The sequence below is a fragment of the Vanessa cardui genome, chromosome 19, assembly GCF_905220365.1.
Source record: "Vanessa cardui chromosome 19, ilVanCard2.1, whole genome shotgun sequence".
Taxonomy (NCBI): domain Eukaryota; kingdom Metazoa; phylum Arthropoda; class Insecta; order Lepidoptera; family Nymphalidae; genus Vanessa; species Vanessa cardui.
In genome coordinates, this window is record NC_061141.1 from 5,024,035 (window position 1) to 5,038,211 (window position 14,177).

Here is a 14,177-nt window from a genome sequence, read left to right on the forward strand (position 1 = left end):
TTTCAATCGCGGTTTTGGGGCGAGTTGTTAGACATAAAAAGCATTTGTATTTCTTCCATGGGATTCAAGCTTGCTTCATAACAAAATTTCCTCAAATTTCGTTCAGTAGTCACACATATTTTAACATTTATAATATTAGTATATATATAAAATAAGTTTGTAATTGAAATAAGAAATTATTGGCTGAATAAGTATTTTCTTTTCGTTATAAACAGTAATGATAATGAAAGCTTTCCTGAAGGAAACGCTTAATTACTATGCTAAGTGTGCTTTGTCCCATAAGTCTAGTTTTTGCCGGATTTTGGGGACAATCTAAATTTCTAATCACCCACGCCTTTATCGTGTAAATGCTCTAATAGTAGTTTTTGTCATCGTATCCCTAATACCTTTATCAACTGTTATATGTAAATCTTCGTATTATTTTTCTTAATATTCTAAGATACTATTATATGACTTATAAGGGGTATAATTAAATAAATACTATTATAAGTACCCGTATTGACTTCACTGAAGTTCAAATATTCAAGTTTGCTTATAATAAAATTGGAGTGTCTGCTTGTAATATTAAAATAGGCCTTTTTTCCCCATGCATATGCATTTATGCACATCACATATACCAAAATAAAATTTTGTACAAATTTTGTCGGTGTGATGGTGTGTGACGGGACTTTCACTGGCAGCTAACTGATATAATACGGGATTAACTTAGGCTACAATAATATTTCTTTTTTGTTAAATTCAAACGCGTACAAGATCGCGGGCGTAGCTAATAATTTAATAGAAAGATTTATTATATTTCATGTAGCGTTGAAGATTAATGAATGTCTAATATCAATCGAATTCGTATATTTTGTCTGAAAAATCTGCAATAAAACAAGAAGATAATTTTTCTAGGTACTTTACTGTGCATAATTATTTCCATCTGACCAACTCAACTGTTACTTACTAATTTCCTACATACAACCAGTTCATGATCATACTTAGATTCTTGTGATAAATTATTAACTTTTAACTTTGCCGTTTCATAAATTCAAATCATTTGTAAACAATACATTGGTAAAGAAGGCATATTATTCAATACAATACAGACGATAAAAAAGCGTGGAATTAATTCCTGTCGACTTCTAGGCAGGATATATTACATACATATTATAATTGTATTTTACTAACATAACTTTATTTTATTTTAAATGTTGAAAAAGAGTAGGTACTGAATTTCTTACTGGTCCTTCTCGGTACAATCTCATTTCGAACCCTTGGGATCTTTACTTAATATAGTGGTTAAATGACTATTCAAAAAGACTAAAAGCCTTCTTGAATAAAGTATGTTCTGATTTGATTTGACTAAGTATGGGAGCAATGACACAAAATCTGTATCAAACGTTGTATGTGAATATATTTGATTCTGTGATTATAAAAAGGATCAATCAACATTTTTTATTTATATAATGAGTGCAGCCTAAGGGCAACACAAATGGGCACTTAACCTTTTATCCCTATCCTTTCCAAGAAAAAAAAAAAGTTATTTCGAATTCATACATTGAAATCATTTTATATTTCTTGAATAATAATAGAAGTACATGAACAAAACTTAACAAAGTTCAATCAATTTATAAATGTCTGTCTTTCTGTCTGATTGTCGCTTTTATACGACACAAACTAATAAGCCGAATTAAAAAAAAATGATGATTTTTTTCTGGGAAGCAAATTTAAACTCGAAGCAAGAACAGGCTACATTTTACCTAACTCAGCATAAGCAAGCCCTAAAACGCCCGTGACGCCAAGTATTCTATATATACGCAAATAGTAAAAGTAAGCAATATTTAGAATTGTTATGTTTCGGCTTAAAGGAAGAGTGAGCCAGTGCAACTTCGTTCATAAGAAATTTAACATCTTAGTTCTCAAGGTTGATGGCGTATTGGATCATGAAAGGGGTGTTAATTATTCTTTACAGTGGACTACTTAACGGATTTTTAGCCACGTATTACATAAAACACTCTTATACTAAGTGTTGCCAGTATCAATTATAGTATTATAATTACCATAATTTTCAATTTTCTTTAAGTATTAAAAAAATATCGGGCACATGCATAAAATGTTAGCCCTAGTTATTACCTAATAATGAAATGTCATGTAAACATAACTAAAAAAAACTCATTAAATAAGAAGGTAATATCTACAACGTAGTAGATAAAAAAAAAGTTCTTCAGTAATTTTTCGTCTCAAAGAAAAAACGTGGGTTTCAAATTAAAATGTACTTTTAATATTTCCCGTCAAAGCAAAAGTATCAAACTATGTAGAGTCGAGACGTCTTGTGAAAATGTTTAATGGCACCGGCTGTTTACCTTCGAATACAGTTTCCAGAAAGTTCAGTTGGAAAATTAGTTTCCGAGACTCTTAGATACCTCTGGGTTAGACCAGATACTCGTTTATTATTCATAGTTAAATTAACGATACATCTTGATACATTTTTATATTTGTTTCTTGTTTCCAATGTATACTTATAGACTATACTATACTTTTAGACTTTATCTCATTAAACTATTCGTACTAGTATATTAAATAATATTGGTACAAGCGTTTCAAATTTTCCTTTTAAAACTGTATACATATATGATTTAACAGCTATTTTAAAATGCATTTATTAGCGTTAAATATTACCTTTACACGGTGGGAAATCTGTAACTCCTTACAGATGCCAGACGGAAAGAAGGAATTCAATATGTGCACAGGACTTTCAAACTTCATAAGAGTTTGAAAAATTAATTATATTAATAGATAAATGGTTCATATAAAAATATATATAGCACGTATATTTACAAAGACATAACATATTTTCATGTCTTCGTTATTTGAGTAACTATAGTATACTATAACAGGAAACATGTGGTTTTTGGAGTAAATAATAAGAAGGTTTTAGCCCAACCGTCAAATAAAAAGTAAAGTAATGTTACTGGCTGTAATTGTTTACAGGCTGTTACAGTTTACATTTCTATATTTATTAATTAATTGATATTTGCTTAGAAGTAAGAGGACTTTTTGAATTATTATTTAATATGTCATTTTCAATGTTTTTTTTAAATAATATCAAAACGATACGTCACCAAGAAAACATAAACAGAGCCAAATAAATCAAATGAACTTATAAACTGAAGATGGCATGGCAGCTGAGGTAAATTTTCCCAGTTTAAAATGGAATAGTCTGGAAAAAGTAATCCACTTTGCCAACAGCAAGTACGTTTGCGTAGGTAAATTAGTTGCTAGTTCTGCCCGTGAAGTTAGATTGCCTTGACTTCCTTTAATTTTTGTCTTCAGGCTAGATGTTTTTGTTTGCTTTATACCATAGACTAGTTGTGACTTGCGGCTTTTTAAAGGTCAGGTATGAGGTATAAAAAGTATCCTATGACCTTCATTATAGTTCAATCTTCTTAATTAATTATGTGGTTTGGCCGTAAAAGCGTAACATACAAAGTTACTTTCCCATTTATAATATAGTACCTACAGATGTTTGTTAGTATACACAAATATAAAATATCTACTAATTAATAATTTTATTAACATTTAATTAAGTCTCTACCGCTGAAACGGATCTGCTGCAACGACACTTCTATTTTTACTCAATATTGAGTTTTAGAACTCAGGGAAGCACTACTGATTTTTAGTATGTTTGGCGGTCAAGAAAAAAATGTTGGTACCTCATAGGAACATACTTTTCAACATGTTTTCAGCGAGGTAAAGTTAGCTCTTCAGCTTAATTTAACAGGATGTTACATACCGATGTCCCATTGGTATCTTATCATTTCTCTTCTCACTTAAGAACTTCTTTTTTTTAATATAATGTAATTGATATATGGAAATGGTTCCATCATTTATAAAGGTAGACAAATGTAACAATGCTGTACGATGAAAGTATTAAGAGGATTTGACGTCAGTGAAATAGCCGAGAGCTATGAAGGGTCAGTAAAGCGCACTCGACGCTTTCGCGATGAGCTGTGGAAAAGCAAACTTACTTCACCTATATACATATATATGAAGTCTAACTGCCTCATTAGTCTACAAACCTCATAAGGTTTCAAACAGTGGGTTCAAATCAAGTTTTTACTTTGGAGTCTGGAACTTTGTAACATCGGCTACCGTTGGCTAGTTTTTCACTTAACTTTATTCGTTGGTGTCGGATTTGCCGGGTATGAGAGTGTGAGAATAGGGTTGGGTTCACATGGGTTTACGCACACATTTGTGTGCTAAATTATGTCTCGTAAAGTGGATTAGTTCCATAGACAAATTCTACCATTCCATCCATTTTTTGGTATTATTATTTATCATAACAATAATCATATTTATTATGAATAACAAGAATATAGTTTTAAAATTTAGAGATTGACAGTTACACTAAAATATTTCATTTTAGTTATTAATTTTAATACTTTTATGTATTAAAATTAATAACTAAAATGAAATATTTTATAAGTATAAATTTTTTCTTTTTATCTATTCAACAATACTGCGGCATTAACTGTAGTTAAAAAATTAAACTGTAATTATACAATATTGTATTAACAATTAATTTTACTATGGCTTCCAATATATCTCTGCTCAACCAACACTCCCAATTAAAAAAAAATAACCAAACATACTAGTGTATATTAAAGTTCGTTTTAACTTATATATTTATTTTAAGAATGTTGAATGTAAACGGGTTACAAGTTAAAATCGTCTATGAAATGAGTCTGCGACTCTTATATCTTTTATTGTATTTATACTTCAAAATGGATTTGTCTCGGATTTAATACTTCACTGTTCAGTATTCAGTGGACGACGGTGATTTTCCAATGAACGAGCGCGTGCGAATGCAAAGACGCGATGTCTTCATTGTGGTGGTGTTATTCTGGGACTCGTTTATAAATTATTTATGTAAAAAAAAAGATTTTGACAAATAATTTTAAATTTCTTATAACATTATCAATGATAAAATTTTAGCAAAAAGAAAAACCGACTTCAAACAAAACACTATTTTAAAACAAATAAAAATGCACTAAAAAGTAATAAAAATAATTGCATATTTAACATATTTTTTAGAGTCAGGAGGACTCTAAAATATTAAAATGAAATAAAAATATTAGACTACTTAGAAGTCGATTTACGATTATATAACGTAGTTATAGTTATTGTTATATTTGGAGCCGGTGTCAAAAAAAAAATTATGAAAATCGGTCCACCGAGTAAAAAGTTATGAGGTAACAAACATAAAAAAAAATACAGACTAATTGATAACCTCCTTTTTGAAGTCGGTTGAAAACAAAGATCTGTATTTTTTTATTCCGTTAAAGAGTTGGTAATCAATCAAAACAAAATATTGTTTTTTCAAGTATCCTACTTGTGTAAATGCTTTTTTAACATGACTTTTATATTCTTCGATTCAATAAGTATGTAGAAAATAGTAAATCAAAAAGTTGTATATTAGGTTATTTGTTATATACAGACACCGACTCCTTAGAGTAACTGATTAAATAATGTACAACAGGTTCGATTAATAAGACAAAAATACATAATATCGATACGTCTTTCCCATGCCTTGGGTTGGTCCAATATTTCCCATCAATTTCTTATATAAATATGAAGATAACGAGTACATTACATCATTACAAAACATTCAAATTTAAGAATCCCTGATTTGGAATTAAGAATAACATAATAATTGTACTTAATTTTAAATGCGAAAGTAAATCTTGGTATTTGTTAACTCTTCACGATTAAATCACTGAATTTATTTTGATGAAATTTGGTACCTACATGGAGATAGTTTGAGTTCCGGGGAATAAAATAGCCTATTTTTACTTACTCCCATGCGGTAAAGTGTGGGTTGAGTGTTGATGTTATATAGGTATCATTTTATGTATTTCGTTCGGTTAGCGCGCATTCAACTAGCTCATAATGTATGTTAAAAAAAATGTCTTTGCTTTCTCCGATTAGACTTAAACACTATTTCTGAATTGCATACTTATAACAACTTATAAGGCTTTTTAAAGTTTGACGTATTCTCCTTCAAAACAACACTTCTTTAAATACCTACTTGTGAAAACGCTCTAAACAAATATTTAAATAACAAATAGCACATATGAAAATTAAAAACATATCCGATGAGGAAATTTACGATCAAGAAAATACTCAAATAAAAAAATGCCTACTTTACATCCCGTCTAGAATAATACTTTCAGTGTGGAGGGGAGTTCTCGCTAATGAGATTCTTTGGCTCGCGGTTTGCATTTCAGATCAGATTTGCGCTGCCTCGGAACACTGTACTACTGAACTCATTCCCTAATAATGAGATTTCAGTTGGGTGCTCACCTTTGAAGAACTTCTACATAATTCTACATCGTTTGTGTGTATTTAAAACTTAGTAATCTTTTCTGTAATCCGATTTTACAGACTGACATTTTTTGGATAGAAATTATTACTATAGTCATGTGACATTTGCTTAGAAAAGTAAATATAAGTAAAAACCACATAAGAAAAATTACCGTGTCTTTTATACATTTGATTGAATTTAATGCATCTTCTGTAGTCTGTTAAGTCATCATTTAAAAGATCGAATGGCGCCACATATGACATTTAATTTACTTTTGTTTAAATAATAATTAATCATCAGTTTTACTGTTGTTTAGAAAAGGAAAAAAACAGTAAGGAGATTACGTGCTCTCAAGAAAGCCTATATATACATAGGGTAGATTTGTTTTGTTGCAATTTGAATAAGCTTACAAAGATTCGATATTACTATTAAACATGCTGTAACTTCGAACTGGGATAACCATCTCCTGTGACGATGTGTATAGAGTTTTGTTTTATAAATAAATAAATAAATTTGACTACTGCCATGAACTTACCTAACTTTAAATTCTTAACGTCATAAGAAATTGTTACAAGATCAATAATGTATTGAACTGACAAAAACAAGGAAACAATTATATTTAAAAAACTGAAGTATCGTGTCGCAATATGGTGACAAAAAGGTAACATCTCATATCGGATGAGCAAATGTATTCAAGGGGCCCATTTGAGATTCAGTCCCACGCATGTGTCATAGACAGTGGCCCTCCTGGGACGAGGTAGACGGGCAAAAACTGAATATTGGAGATATGCTCACATTATTGCCGCGCGGCTCCAAAATTTGATACGACACGAAATCTATATATATTTTCATACAGACAAGAGCCAAGATTTTTTTAAATGAAGTATGTTTCAACAAAAATTCATCACAAAGGCTGCCTACGGAATGCCACAATATACTGAGGTTACTTTTGGCCATAGACAATAGTGCTTTAGAAATTACTAGCAACCCGACCTAGATTCGCACGGCTGCAATGTTGATACTAAATATAGTAGAGAATGACTAAATTATCAGTGTTATTACTATATTGTCCACGTATTATATATAAAAATCTTTTCATTTCACTCTTCAATCACTCTATCTATTTAAAAAACCGCATCAAAATCCGTTGCGTAATTTTAAAGATATAAGCACACATAGGTACAGACAGCGGTAAACGACTTTGTTTTATACTATGTAATGATTGAACTACTTCTTGCATGGTCCATTAATTGTATTGAGTCATTCTTAATTCGAAACACACACACATAACACAGCTACACATAATACTTATTTTCGGCGGTATAATGATTAGAATTACAGATAGAGGTGATTACTTTGGTTTTTCATGGACTTGTATATATGGAATGCACACGAGATTTGTATTCGCTTTCGTCTATTATAATTAGCTAGAGAGAATAGACATATCATAATTATTGACAATGCGCTTTCAATGCGGTGAATTTGTTATGCTACTCGTGTTTGTAATTAGACTCGACACATTGTCGACGGTAAATAATTGCCATTACTAAAATTTGGTCATAATAAAAGGGGGTTTTTTATCTATAAATATTTATTTTTAAAAATATGTGTGTAATTTTTATTAACTTTTCTGAGAGCGTAAAAAGATTAGGAAAAGTATATTTCGATAAACCTAATATTAAATAAGAAATGTAATTACAAAAAATATATATATATATATATATATATATATATATATATATATATATCTGGTATAATAATAAATAATATTTCTCTTATTTATTATTTTAATCGAAATTTCATTTTGAAATCAAATGACATCTGCTATTCTACGATGATCGGTGTTCTTGTGATACAATATAGAATTTAAACTAAATCTTTCATATTTATATTAATATGCATTTGTGAATGAATCTAATCATTGCATTAGGTAATTATGGAAAAATAACTTGTAACACCAAGTTTCCGTCTTCGTAAATTTGTATATTGTTAAAAGTCTCCAAGAAATCGGAAGTGATTTACAAATTGATAATACTATTTCTCTAACACGATAAAAGTAAAATCTATAACAATGGACACTTGGTCCCAAGAGCCTAATACATAATGGATAACAGCCGGGCTAGTTTCAATAAAGGATTTTTTGCATACTCCTTACATTCTGTTATATTGTAACATCGTTTTCGTTTAAATTTATTCCCTTTTTATATGACTTTTTAACGATATGAATATCGTAGCAGTCAGCATTAAAGTCTAAACAGGTATATTTTCATTCGATACAATTTCCTACAGTTGATTTATTTGCGCTACTACTTCTATTACGTATGAAAATATAATAGACGTAATAATTAAAATAAATATTAATTGCATGTTTTTATTTATAGTTAATAGCAAATAAGGCCCAATCAGGAAACCTGTATGTGTCTAATTTCAAAGAAATTCTGCCCCATTAGAATCCACGAAACCGCACTGGAGCAACGTGATGGAATATGCTCTTAATCTTCTTATCAAAGGCAGAGGAGGCCTTAACCCAGCTGTGGAAAATTTACAGCCTGTTACTATAAGGTTCAGTGGTTAGAGCGCGTGTATCATAAACATAACAGATGATTGTGAATTGTGAATTAATTATCCATTATGTAGTTATACAAGACACCATCCAGGTATCACAATTTTTTTATGTGCTTAATTTGTATTTAAAATTCATTCCGTGGTGTTGAAGGAAAACATCAAAGGGTCTGCGTGTGACTAATTTCAATGCAATTCTGCTACATTTATCAGCGTGATGGTAAAAATTCCAAACTTTTCCTCAAAGTAGCCCAGCAGTGAGACCAGCAATAGTACAGAAGAGAAATGACTTTGTTTCATCCTATGCGGAGATAGCATTGAAGTAATTGATATGTATATAAAAAGCAAGAGCATTTATCACTGGATCGTATACTTAACCAGCGCGGATGGGTGACCACGCGAGCGTCCACGATCTATCTTTATCTCGACTCGATTCCGCGAGCGACGTGTCCATTGTTGGATCGTGATGTATTGTCTGTTCCGTGCGTTTGAAATAATCATTTGTGTTTTTTTTTATTGTTTTGCTCCAAACTGCATAATTGCTTGAAAATATGTATAGATAAACTATGATAATATACATTTTTTAACATAAGTATTAACAACATTAAACGCTTAAATATGTATATACAAATATGAACTAAAACAAGTTACTGTATAAATCTTGACCGCATGGAATGGTGGCAAGCATAGCAAGCTAGCATAGGCAAGCTAGCAGCATTTTCCCGTTGAATCGCAATTCCGATCCGCTGGGCAAAAAACGAACCAGCCCTCCTGTCACCAGTGGAGACAATGAGGCGAGGTGTTATACTTTTGATGAAGCTTTTTGCACCACTACTCCAAGGGCCAAGCGTTTCGACACCAATTTAATAGATAGATTTGTATATATTAGTCTATATATATATTTTAATATTATAAATGTGAAAGTAACTCTGCTTCTCTGTCTGACCAAACCGATGAATCGAATTTGATGATATTTGGTATGAAGCAAACTTGAACTAAAAGAAAGGACATCTGCTACTTATTTTGCTTGACACATGACATCCGACAACCTTAAATGCGAGCTTAAATAATAAGAGTTTGTTTTGAACATAAATTAATAATTATTTTTTATTGTATAAATATTATGAACTTGTCACTATTCCACATATTTGTTTAAATTAGTAATATACTTAAATGTAGCAAATAAATCCCTGCATCGTAATTTAATTACAAATGTTGTGATTACACTATTTTGTTGACTAAAGTGTGCATATAAAAGTAAAAGTAAATTAACAACCTGTTAATATCTTACAGCAGTTTAGAACAAATATTTTTGACACCATGCTTTTGAAGTTTATTCCACTTAGTAAATCCAATGTAGGTATATGTATTTATTAACACGTGCATTGCATTTATTAAGCTTACCGCCAATAATTATAAATACGAATTATTTACTTGCTCTAACAACTCACGTGGTCATCTCAATTCTTTATCTAGTTGATTGAAAATATTTTTCTGAAAAATCATGTCATCATATCGTATCGTCTGAAACAACGCTAAATGTATACGGATTGACGGATAGTCTTCGTGTAATGGGGGGATTGAGTGATCACCCTCCAATCTGACAAGTTAGTTCATGTGATGGATGGTGTACGTCGCTGAGCGGTAATACGTGGCCGATTCATTATTGATTGACTTTTTGTACGGATTTATTATTATGTACTGTTAATTACGAAATAATAGCATATATTAAATATATATAATAGTAAAGCTGATATGTATGATGTGTAATTAAAACTTTACGAATAGTTATGCTTTCTCAATTTTTTCATTTATTGGAAACGATAAATTGGTTCTGTATATTTTTTTGTAAATGACTCAAATCATCGGGTAATAAAATGACTCTTGTTTATTATTTCAAAACTATATCAAAAGGATCTAACGCCAGGATCTGGATTCCATGATGTATTAATGTTAAATATAGAAGAAATTATATAACAGCAAATACTGGAAAGTTTTATAATGCATTCTTTTAAAAGGAATTTTTAATAATTGAATGTCTGCAACTCCGCTTCGCAATATCGAATATTTAAAAAAAAATGTCTATGAACTAGATTTGGTAAGAAACATTTTTTATATATTTTAAGAAATAGTTTTTAAATTATTATAACTATAGTTTAATAATAATTGTTATTATTGAATTTGTTTTAAGTAAATATACATTTATTACAATAATAGAGTGAGTAAAAAATGAAAAGCGTTGTCTCCTATTGGAGATTTTGAATAGTATGAAGTAGGAGTTGTACTTTGTTTACAGTGGCGTAGCTATCGTAGGGCCAGGAGGTGCAATGCACCAGGGCCACGGAGTTCAGGGGGCCCGCTAAGCTAAACCTTACGCTTCTGTAGCTAGAAAATCACGACCCTGTGCATCAGATTTCTTATTTGGTATCTATAATTTTAAAGGGTAATTATTAGTTATAGAGGGATGAAAAAGAGGAGATGAGGGCCCGATGCTTTTTCTACGCACTAGGGCCCTTCCTCACCTAGCTACGCCACTGTTTGTTTACGCACACTCTAATGGACTTTTATATCTTCTAACCTGTTGGTTCTCCCGTTGGCAGTCTCCGATGAGATTGCTGTGATGAAATAATGACGAAAACGATCAAAAGGACAATATCCTTACTTAATTATTTATCAATGAAAATAATTATTTATCCGGCTGAAAATAATGATGCTTTCGTGCATTAGCATTATAAAGAATCATTCAAACAAAAGAATCATATTTTGAAAATCGAACAATAAACAAATGTTTATTATTCAGGAGTTATCGATAAATAGTCGTAGCTTTATTTTGGTTTTGGTTTAACAGAAAATAACGAATATATATATTAATGTATCAAGTATCACACGAATTTAAACAAAACAACATATAATAAAATCGGAATAGTCTGGAATAGTTTCGCATTATTCGCGAAGGGAATCCGACTCAATTTTTACCTGTTTGACATACAACACTGGTACATTCTTTACGTAAATGGAGCTCAATTTGTTCATATCCTTGCTTCAAGTATGCAATATCGCGTATCGTTATGCCAGCTACACTATACAGTATTGCCATGTTATAATTTTCTCACATAGTTGCCCTGCGTTATTGGAAACTATTAAAACGTTATCGCTATTGAATCACGTAACTTGGATGTTTTGAAGTTTTATCGTTTATATTTTAATTAATTATGGATTTTATGTAACTTTATCGCAAGAATATCGTAGCTTGTTTGCAGTTATCGATAGCGGTATTTAAATATAAGTCCAATATTTTTTAAAGTTTTTGTTTAATTTTTAATGATTTTACGCACACGCTGTAGTATTATAGTTTAAAGATTTTTATTCACAAAAATACATAAGTCGCTTACATGAGAGTACACAATTATATGTTAAAATGACATACGCGTTCGTTTTTAAATGGCTACCCATTCAACGCATCAGCTTATTATTGTGATTTTTTTTATTGTTACTAATTTAAAAGTGAATGTAATTTTATGTAATTGCCAGTGTGGTCAATTAAGACTTAGATCTTAATTAATTAAGATAAGTGTTAGTAGTTTATATTTTTAATGTAGGCAAGTATTTTATTATAAAGTTGATAAAAATAAATATCTACGTGTCTATTGAAATCTTAATTTTTTGTTTCAAAAATGTAGCTTTATTTATTATAGAAACGTTACGTCTGATTGTGTATAATAAAATTATAAATAATAGCAACATAAAGTTAACATAAGTACGGTCGACCACATTAAGTATGCTGACGGTAAGGTTAGCAGTTTTTCCTCATAAAACATAAATTCCGGTATAACTTTGAATGATCTTGCAGTACTTTGATCTAATTTTATCGTCAAACTTTCGCTGTGAGCGCTTACTCATTTGGGCACTCGGAAGAAATTTGATTATGAAAACGTAAATAAATTGTATCTCATATATGGTATTAAATTTGAAGTAATTTTGTAATTATTACTTATTTACTTGGTGGTAGGGCTTTGTGCCTGTGTGGGTACCACCCACTCATCAGATATTCTACCGCCAAACAACAGTACTTAGTATAATTGTGTTCCGATTTGAAGGGTGAGTGAGCCAGTATAACTACAGGCACAAGGGACATAACATCTTAGTTCCCAAGGTTGATAGCGCATTGGCGATGTAAGGAATATGTGTATTATATATAATGGTAATTTATTTCTAACTGCGCCAATGCATAGACATTTGCGGTGGTGACCTCTTATCATCAGCTGGCCCATACGGTCGTCCGCAAACTTATAACAATAAAAATGAAACGAGAGTTTATTGTTTGTTAATTTTATATTTAGGAATCAAAAGATACAATAGCATGTTAAAATCCAACGATTGCGTCCATACCCAGACAAGCACCATTGTATGTTTATGTGCTTAATTTGTGTTTGATATTCATCTCGTGCTGTGAGGAAACCTGCATGTATCTTATTTGAATGGAATTGGTGGAATACATTTCATTCCTTTTTCTCAGAAGGATGTGAAGGACAGTAAGACATTATCAGGCTATTTTTATACAGAGTATAAATAACTTAAATTCCAGTAGTTATATAATATTTTAGTTTATTTAATTGAATTTATGCACAAATGCCTATTTCGGCGACGTGGTTCTATCTTCTAAGAACCGAACCTGTACCTCAAAGGAAGTAATTTTACTTGTAATACTTTTACTTTTAATTTATGCATCTATTTTATTTTAGAAAAAATAATCAACCTTTTGATAGAACTTAGTTATATTTCATAATTAAGTTCAAGTAGGCACCGATTTCGAATATTAGCTTTCAAAACTGAATGAATATTACTTATATATTAAAATCGCAGAGATAGGACCTTTTGGATTCGTGAAATGACATCTGTGCTGAGTTGAAGTATATTTAGTGCTTTTATTCAATTTTACATTACAAATAATATCTAGGCCGTTAGTGATGATAAATAGTAAATCGAATATGTAATATATTCCTTTTAAATCCGAATTAGAATAGCCCAAGCATTTATTATATAAGTTAGGTGATTGGTATTTTGTAAGCAATCATCTCCAAGTGGATACAAGGAAATCCTCTATAACAGCACGAATAGCCACTTCATAACTCGTGATTCTGTCTGTTAATAGCTTTTGTTCGATGCGATACAAACCTTAACTACTGTCCGTTTGATCCTTGATGGAATTACTTCGAGAATGTCTGCATATAGTCCAAGCTATTCCGAACTTTGACGGCACAGGGTAGCC